We start from the raw sequence: 10,434 nt of genomic DNA, 5'->3' as shown, positions 1-10,434 counted from the left end.
TGAGGTGTTCTTATACTATAAAAAATGGAATATAATAGCATTAATTCAAATTAATATTTAGAATATAATAATTCAGATTAATACATAGAGTAACATAAATAAATGACCTCACAAAAGAGGGCAAACTCTGCTTTATGAATGGATATTTTCCGTATTTTAAGAAGTAGGTTAAGGAAGTTAACATTAATTAATATAAACATTAAGTATAAAATATAATGTCTGTAAGGCCAGGACTTTGGTGTGCTTTATTCTCTATTTTGTCAGCATCTAGAATGATCTTGGTATATAAAAGCCCTCAACAAATATCTGTCAAATAATAAGTATAACCTTTTTTAGTGACTTCAATATACTAAGATGTTTTAAGAAATATAAGAGAAGAACAAAAGATGGCCTTGCCCTTCAGGGTGTCAAAATCTAGCAGGGAACAGACACATAGATTTAATTAAATTATTTATACATTATAACATATGTAATAATTTTTTTAGAAATCTATGTTTTTATACAGTAGAAAAAATATGGTCATGTAAAAAAGGAAAGATATGTATTTAGAGAGAAGACCCATATATATAAAAAAGTGTATAATGTGAAAATAAATGAGGTAGCATGGATGGATGTACAAGATGCTATGGAAACACATTACAGAGTGAGTGCTCGATATGCTCAGGGAACTCAAAAATTAATTCTCAAGAATTAGCATTAATTCTGAGTTTTATAGGATAAGTTAAAGTTTGAGGGTGGCCTTGGACTGACATGGGATAGAACAGCAAGGATTAGGTAGCAGGAAGTTGGCAAAAGATATTCTGAAGAGAGGAATATATAAAAAAGCAGGGAAAACAAGGGTTTATTTTAGAAAACTTCAAGAAATTTAGCACTTCAGATTTCAGGGTAGAAGAGAAAAAATGATTGGAAATGAGGCTGGAGAGATATATTAGAGGCTAGAATATGAAGTGCTTGATAAAAGAGAATGTGACAATGAATATATGTATGTTCATGTGTAACTGAAAAATTGTGCTCTACACTGGAATTTGACACAACACTGTAAAATAACTATAACTCAATAAACAAAGTTTAAAAAAATAAAATAAAATAAAATTGTGAAAAAAAAGAAATTTGACTTATAATGATTATAATCAAGAGTAATTTGATTAGATTTGTATTTAAGATTCTTTTTTATAGAAGTATAGTTAATTTACAATGTCGTTAGTTTCTGATGTATAGTAAGGTGATTCAGTTACACATATGCATATATATTCTTTTTCAGATTCTTTTCCATTATAGTTTATTACAAGATACTGAATTTAGTTCCCTGTGCTATACAGTAGGTCTTTGTTGTTTACCTATTTTATATATAATAGTTTGTCTCTGTTAATTCCAAATATCTAATTTATTCCTCCCCATCCCCCTTCCCCTTTGGTAACCAATAAATTTTCAGAGTTGCTTGAGTTGGACATTCAAAATGTTGTTTTATTATTTTCTTTGAAGAACTGTTAAGTAATCAGACGAAAAATATCCATACTCTAAAGCAAGCTTCAAAAAAATATAAATTCTTTTTAACCACACAGGGGCTCTCCTTCATTAGGTTAACAGAAAGTTAACTATAAATTCACAGTATTTTTGTCAATATTTAATAATTAAGATGGTATCTGAATAAGATACTGTCATGATGAGTAACCTACCAAAAATGATACACATTTTTTATACTTAGGTGCAGAGTGACAGCCTAAGCATTTTTAAAATGTTGCATTCTTTTAACGATAAAATTCCCTTAAAGAATAGGTGAAAAGAGATAAGGATGTGTAAGAATAGTTGCTGAGTATCTACTATGTGGTAGGCACTGTACTAGTTGCTTTACATTCCTTCTCACTTAATCTTCCCCAAAATCTACAAAGTAAATATTATCCCCATACAACACAGAGGAAGCACATGGAAGTTAGTCTATAATAACATAGCTAGTAAAGAACACAGCTGGATTCAGTCCTGAAGCTGTCCAGCCCCAAGGCCCATAGCCTTACACTGTACTACTGATTCTTAAATACATAATGTATATGCCTTATATTTGAATAAAAGTTATAAGTTTAAAAGAAATTTATATATTTCACTGACATATCATGTGTTTCTTTTGAACTACTATCTTCACTTATAGTTTCTGTTTCTTCTTCCTTTGGAGAAAAGAAAAATGTAGTGTTAGGACCAGTCTCAACATGTCTATATGAGTAAGCAGTTTCCCCCCAAATTTAGAAATTTATATTTCTAATTATATTTCTATTAATTCTAATTTATATTTCTAAATTACCTGAAATTCAATCAATTAGAGATTAATTCAGGACAGCTAATTCCTTTTAAAATTCAAATATCCAAATCATTCACATTATAGTTTTCCCTCCTTATAACATAATGCATCTTTATATCATTCATATTGATATAAATCCCTGTCAATCTAATTCCTTTTCCTTTAACACTTAGCCAGGATCAATCGAGTTAAGGGAAAAGGAAGTATAATTGGTAGTTGGGAAAGACAGAACAAACAAGAGGTTATGTGGAAATATTTAGGCCCACATGGAATGTAGGCCAAAGTACAGAGACAGCAATAAGTAGAAGGAATCTACAAAATCTACAAAGAAGGATAACAAAATATGTATTTTGCCCCAGGCGAAACATCAGAATATTCGTTATGAAAAATCAAGATAAAATTAAATAAATTTAAAGTATCTTTTTGTCCATGTACACCATAAACTCAACATTCTTGTTAAGTATAGTTTCATCTTCCTCCAAAATCACTAACATATTTTAGGGGTAAATATTAGAACTAGTAAATGGAAAATAAAAACACATGCTTTAAAATTTTACTTTGATTAGGTATACATTTAGAAATAATATATTTTTATACCTCAAGAATGTCAAATTCTTCTTCAAGTTGTTCTAAAGAAACTTATTCTTCTATGTTGAACACAATGAACATGAGATGACTAAGACATTTAGAAATAACGTAAGTGGAATTTTAGCAGTATGATTTTTTTTTCAACAAACCTCCCCATCATACTCATTCCAATTCATTTTCAACATGGTTTTAAACTAATATTCCTAATGCACAGTTCTGATTACTTTATTTTCCTGCTCAAAAGCTGTAATCTGCTCTTACTAAAGTTGAAAATCTTTAGCCTTATAATCAGAGCCTCTAAAAACTTGTTTCCGAATGAACTTTTATTTCCCATGACTCTACTTTGGATGAGGAGTAAGATCAGCATTGGTTTGTCAGTATCAGCAATTTGGAATTGAAAAGAGAGAGGGCTAAATAAAATGCTATCATTTAAATATACAGATGATTGTAGATTGCCTTCTAGAATAGGCACAATGCTAGGTGATGAAGATAAACAGAGGTAAAATTGTATATTAGGAAAGTCACAAAACTTAGTGACTTTAATACTAAGTATGCTAAGCATTGAATGAATGCTATACACAGGCAGTAGGGTGTAGGAGCTATGTCATTGCTTTGGGAAAAAAAGATTTTGGCCAGCCAAAGGAAGACCAGGCAGTGGGAATAATTATTAGTGCAGAGTCCTATAAAGTATGAGTGAGGAAAAAATGAGGGAAGAACTTCTGTGGTGATCAAACAACACATTTTCCCCCAGCTCTAGGGCTTCTTCCTTTCTTCCTACTGACTCTGGCTGTAGCTCTCCACTAAAATGATTTCTACTTTGTTCTTCCTGTATTCTTCCACTTTCTCTTTCCTTACTATTTACCGTGAATATTTTCTTCTGTGTTAATGGTTTTGATCTCATTTTATTTGTTCTTTAATTATAACGCATGCAAATTCTTTTTGGAAATAAACAGTGTTCAAGTCACCTTTTTTCCTCTTGTTCAGAGATATTCTTTCTTCACTAGTGTTGTTCTCTAAGTTAACTAAAATTCAGTTCTGAGATATTTTTAATATTTAATTTTAATGTTTAATACTCAGTATTTTACATTTGAGTCTAAATTTTCTAAATTTTAACTGGTTCTTTTGGTTAAGAAGGTTTTTAAATGTGGTTTTTAAGTTTAAAAATATAAATCACATTATAGGAAAGCATAAATCTTTTTCTGAAATTTGAAATAAAATGAGAGACAATTTAAGAACAGGTGCCAATATTTTTCACATTAGGAAAAGGAGACTATTTCAGGCATAAGACACAACTTAGGAGGAAAATTAAAATAGAAACAGGATTAGATAAATAAAATTTAACTGTCTGGTATGGTTGGGAGAGGGAAAACAGATAAGGTGATAAGAAACAGATCTGAAACCGATGATACAAAGAATGTTACACTCGGCTGGCATAGTTAATCCTTCTAAGTAATAATTCTAACATGTTTCATTTCTTCCATTCTTTTCGTCCATATGTCTAGAAGGTCTTCTTTGACTCCTAATTAAATAACACACAATTTATTTGGAACTCCCTGGGCTTCCAAGATCTGGGTGTCTATTCTTTCCCCAAATTAGGGAAGTTTTCAGCCACTACTTCTTCAAATACAATTTCTGCCCCTTTCTCTCTCTTCCCCTGGGAGCTCTATAAAGAGAATTCTGGTCCTTTTCATGTTGTCCCCTAAGTCCCTTAAACTATCTTCACTTTTCATTCTTTTTTCTTTTTGCTGCTCTGATTGTGAAAGTTCTACGGTCTTGTCCTTGAGTTGGCAGATCCTTTCTTTCCTTCATCTAGTCTGCTGTTGAACCCCTCTAGTGTATTTTTCAGTTCAGTTATGGTATTCTTCAGCTCTGTGACTTCTATTTGGTACTTTCTTACATCTTCCATCTCTTTGTTAAGATTCTCAGTGTTCATCCATTCTTTTCCTCAGTTCAGTGAGCATTTTTATAACCATTACTATGAATTCTTTATCAAGCAAATTACTTATCTCTATTTCACTGAAGATTTTTTCTGAGGCTCATCTTGTTCTTTCATTTGGAACATAATCCTCAGTTTCTTCATTTCACTTGACTCTCTGTGTTGGTTTCTATATATAGAGCAGATGAAACAACCACCTCTCTCAGTCTTAAAGAGTGGCCTCATGTAGATGAAACTTATCATTCAGTCCTGCCCCAGATCTTGGTTGTCTCTCAAACCTTTCTGGTTGTCCAAGTAGCCTATTATGCTTTTCCCCCCAGTAGCTAAGGATATGCAAAGATGTGTCAGTTCCAAAGGGGAGGATCTCAACACTGGATTCAGGCTGACTGGAAGCCAGACCCTCAGGCAGCAGCTTTTGAAAGTATGCAAATATATATTGTCTGAGGAGCCACAAGAGTAAGCCCTACTTGATACCAGAGCCAGGTGATCTGCAGATGTTCTCTGGGCAGCAATCACAAAAATTGGAGTTTGAGACAAATGTATAAACTCCTTTCTGGAAGATACTGGTGAGCTGGAGAAAGACAGTGGGAGAGTGCCAAAATGGTGTACACAGCCTACATTCCTTGAGAGCAGCTCTGTAGGCCACTAAATGGGTGCCAAACCTGAGGTCTGTCCCTCAGTATGAAACTCCAGGAAAAGCAAAATGGCCTCCTTCACAGCGGATGTGTACTCAGTCTGCTTGCTGTCTGTGCCGCATCTTGGGTAATCATAGCCTGTCAAGAATCATCCCTCTGATTGCTGCTGTCATGTGGGACCCTAAAACACAAGCCTCTCTGGCCACCAGAGCCAGGTAATCAAGGGTGTCTCTCAAATATCAGCCATAAAAACTGGGTACCAGATGCATGTAAAGCTCCCCTCCAGGCAACACTGGTGTTCTGGAGGTTGTCAGAGGGTGAGTATGAATCCTCCAAGGTCTCTGAAAAGGATTATAGTCAGCCCCTAGATGTGTGTTAACCAGAAGTCTGCCCCCTCAACCAGCCATAGTCATGATCATTAGCTAACAGGCCTCCTTCACAGAGAAACCCGACTCCTGGCTCTGTCACCTGCTATAATGCCCTGAGATGGTAGCTGTTTAAGAACTCTTTCTCCACTGGTTATTGTCCTATGGGACCCACGAGCATAAGCCTCACTGGCCACCATAGCCAGGTAATGTAGAGATGTTCCCTTGCAGCAACCACAAAAAATCAGGGCACCAGATAGGGGTATGAGCTCCTTTCTAGGTGAACCAATTAATTATAGTCCGATGTGACCAAGAATGCAAGCTCCACTGGCCTCTAGAACCAGGCGATCAGGAGGCATCCCCTGGGCGGCAGCTGCAAAAATCAGGGTATGAGATGTGTATAAAGGCTCTTCTCTGGAAGATAACCAGTGCTGTGAAGCATGGCAAAGAGAGAATATGAAGACAGTGTCTGCAAATCCCTGTTCCCAGAGAGTATTCCAGCAGGCTCACAGAAGAGTGTGTTAAATTAGATGCCTGCCATTAGGCCAAAGTTTTATTAAAAGCAGGTGAGACTTCTTCACTTCTGGGCACAAGCAGCTGCCTGAGTTGGGCCCTGGGGTGGTAAATCTGAGTGCATGAGCCTTTTAAGAGATGTTTCTCAGATCACTACCATCATGTGAATCTTGGGATGTGAGCCCTATTGGTCTATAAAATTAGATGTTTTGGGGGCTTGCCTCTCAAGTGTATGTCTTAAAATTCGGGGTACCAAATTTGGGGTTTGAACTCTTTGCTCCTCAGGGAGAAGTTCTGGGTTTTGAGTTCCCTCCAGTTGTGGGTCACCACACTGAGGGTGGAGTTGATGGCAAGACTGTATCCCAGCCTCTCTAACACAACCCATTTTGATGTGTTTTTTTCTCATCTGTCTGATGCATAGCTGTCACTCAGCCAGTCTTTAGGGTTTTTTAAAGAGGAAATTGTTCCATAAGTAGCTGTAGACTCAGTGTGTCGTGAGAGAATTTAAGTTTGTTATCTTCCTATGTCACCAACATCTTGAACTGGCCTGTTAAGTGAACCCAAAGAGACCCACACAAAGACACATGAATTAAAGTATAAAAAGGAGAGAATATTAAAAGAAGCAAGAGAAAAATAACTTGTTATTTACAAGGGAATCCTCATAAGGCTATCAGTAGATTTTTCAGCACAAACATTGCAGACTAGAAGGGAATGGCACAATATATTCAAAGTGCTGAAAGGAAAAAATAACCAAGAATACATCATTCAGATTGTAAGGAATGATATCATTCAGAATGTAAGGAAAGATAAAGAGTTTTCCAAACAAGCAAAGTAAAGGAGTTCATGACCACTAAATAGCCTTACAGGAAATGTTAGAGACTTCTTTAAGTTGGAAAGAAAGAGTGCTAATTAGTAACAAAAACACATATGAAAGAATAAATCCTACTGAAAAAGTATATATATAGTAAAGATAGTAGATTAAAAACTTATAAAGTTACTATGAAGTTTAAAAGACAAAATAGTAAAATTAACTATGATTACAATAATTAGTTAATGGATACATAAGATAAAAAGATGTAAAATGTAACTTCAAAAGCATAAAATGTGGAGGTGGGGGAGAGCAAAAACATTGAGCTGTAGAATGGGATCAAATTTAAGTTGTCATTAACTTATAATTGACTGTTATAGATATAAGTTGTTATATGTAAGCCTTATGATAACCACAAAGCAAAAACCTATGGTAAACACATACACACACAAGAGAAAGGAATATAAGCATATCACTAAGGAAAGTCTCAAACCACAAAGGAAGAGAGTAAGAGCAGGGGGGAACAGAGAGGAACTACAAAAACAGCTAAAAAACAATGATCAGAATGGCAATAAGAGCATACCTATCAATAATTACTCTGACTGTAAATGGAGTAAGTTCTCCAATTAAAAGACACAGAATGGCTGAATGAATTAAAAAAAAAAGATCCATTTATATGTTGCCTACAAGAGACATACTTCAGATGCAAGGATACATACATACTAAAACTGAAGGGATGGAAAAAGATATTCCATGCAAATAGAAACCAGAAGAAAGCTGGAATAGCGTTACTTAAATCTGACAAAACAGACTTTAAAACAAAGCCAGTAATAAGAGACAAAGAAGGGTATTACATAATGATAAAGGACATTATATAATGATACAGTGATCCAACAAGAGGATATTACATTTGCAAATATTTATACATCCAACATATTGGTGTCTAAATATATAAAGCATATATTAACAGACCTAAGGAGAGAAATAGATGGAAATACAATAGTAGAGACCTTTAATACCTCACTTACACTAATGGATAGATAATTTAGACAGAAAATCAATAAGAAAACATTGACCTGAAACAATATATTAGACCAGATGGACTTAACAGATATTTATAAAACATTCCAACCAAAATCAATAGAATACACATGCTTCTCAAGTGCACATGGAACATTTTTCAAGACAGATCATATATATTAAATCAAAAAACATGTTTTAGTAAATTTAAGAAGACTGAAATCATATCAAGCATGTTTTCCAACCACAATGCTATAAAACTAAAAATTAATGACACAAAGAAAATTAGAAAATACAAATATGTGGAGATTAAACAACATGGAACTGAACAACCAATAGGTTAAAGGAAAAAATCAAGAGAGAAACTTAAAAATACTTTGATACAAATGAAAACAGTAATGTAACATACCAAATTCTATGGGATGCAACAAAAGTGGTTCAAAGAGGGAAATTCACAGTGATAAATGCCTACCTCAGAAATAGGAAAAGTTCCAAATAAATAACCTAACTAGAAAAAGAACAAATGAAGCCCAAAGTTAGTAGAACTAGAAAAAGAACAAATGAAGCCCAAAGTTAGTAGAAGGAAGGAAATAAAGACCAAAGCAGAAATACATAAAATAGAAACTAAAAAGACAATAGAAAAGATCAATGAAACTAAAAGCTGATTTTTGAAAAGATAAACAAAATTGATAAAACTTTAGCTAGACCCAGCAAGAAAAAGACAGAAAGCCCAGATAAATAAAATCAGAAATGAAAGAGAAATTATAAACAATTATTATCACAGAAATACAAAGAATCATAAACTACTATAAACAATTATATGTCAACAAATTGGACAACCTAGAAGAAATGGATAAATTCCTAGAAATATACACTCTTCCAAGACTGAATCAGGAAAAAATAGAAAATCAAAACAAACTGATTACCAGTAATGAAACTGAACCAGTAATCAAAAACTACCAAAAAACGAAAGTCTGGGACCAGACGGCTTCACAGGTAAATCTGGCTAAACATTTAAAGAAGAGTTAATACCTATTCTCAAACTATTTGAAAAAATTGAAGAAGGAACACTTCCAAATTCATTCTACAAGGCCAACTTTACCCTGATACCAAGACCAGATACAGGCCCTACAAAAATAGAAAATTATAGGCCAATAACCCTAATGAACATATATGCAAAACTCCTCAACAAAATATTAGCAAACCAAATTCATCAATACATTAAAAGCATCATATACTATGATCAAGTGGGATGTATTTCAGGGATGGAAGGATGGTTCAACATCCACAAGTCAGTCAAGGTGCTATATCATATTAACAGAACAAAAGATATAAATCATATGATCATCTCAACTGATGCTGAAAATGCTTCAGACAATATTCAACATCCATTTAAGATAAAAACTTCAACAAAGTGGGCATAGAGGGAACGTATCTCAACACAACAAAGGCCATCTATGACAAGCCTCAGATAATAAGCTAATGGTTGAAAGCTGAAAGCTTTTCTCTAAGATCAGGAACAACACAAGGATGCCTACTCTCACCACTTTTATTTAACACTGTATTGAAAGTCCTAGCCCAGTAATGGTCACAGTCCTAGTAATCAGACAAGAAAAAGAAAAAAAAAAGGATTCAAATTGGAAATGAAGTAAAATCGTCACTGTTGCAGATGACAAGATACTACATATAGAAAACCCTAAAGATGCCATTAAAAAATATTATAAATGAATTCAGTAGAGTTGCAATATGCAAAAATCTGTTTTGTTTCTTTATACTAATGAACTACCAGAAAGAGAAATTAAGAAAACAATCCCATTTATAATTGCAACAAAAAGAATAAAATACCTAGGAATAAAGTTAACCAAGGAGGTGAAAGACCTGCATATTAAAAACTACAAGACATTAATGAAAGAAATTGAAGGAGACACAATAAATGGAAGGATATTCCATGCTCATGGATTGGAAGAATTAATGTTAAATATCCAAACTACTGCTAATGGATTGAAAGAATTAATATTGTTAAAATGCCCATACTCCTCAAACAATTCTAAAATTTGTATGGAACCATAAAAGATCCTGGATAGCCAAAGCAATCTTGAGAAAGAAGAACCAAGTTGGAGTCACCATGCTCCCTGACTTCAAACTATATTACAAAGAATAGTAATTAAAACAGTATGGTACTGACATAAAAACAGACATATAGATCAACAAAACAGAACAGCCCATAAACAAACCTATGCATATATGGCCAATTATTTTATAAGAGAGCCAAAAATACA

Source organism: Camelus dromedarius, chromosome 4 (genome assembly GCF_036321535.1).
Source record: "Camelus dromedarius isolate mCamDro1 chromosome 4, mCamDro1.pat, whole genome shotgun sequence".
NCBI lineage: Eukaryota > Metazoa > Chordata > Mammalia > Artiodactyla > Camelidae > Camelus > Camelus dromedarius.
The sequence above is the reverse complement of the archived record's forward strand: the minus strand, read 5'-3'. Positions refer to the sequence as shown.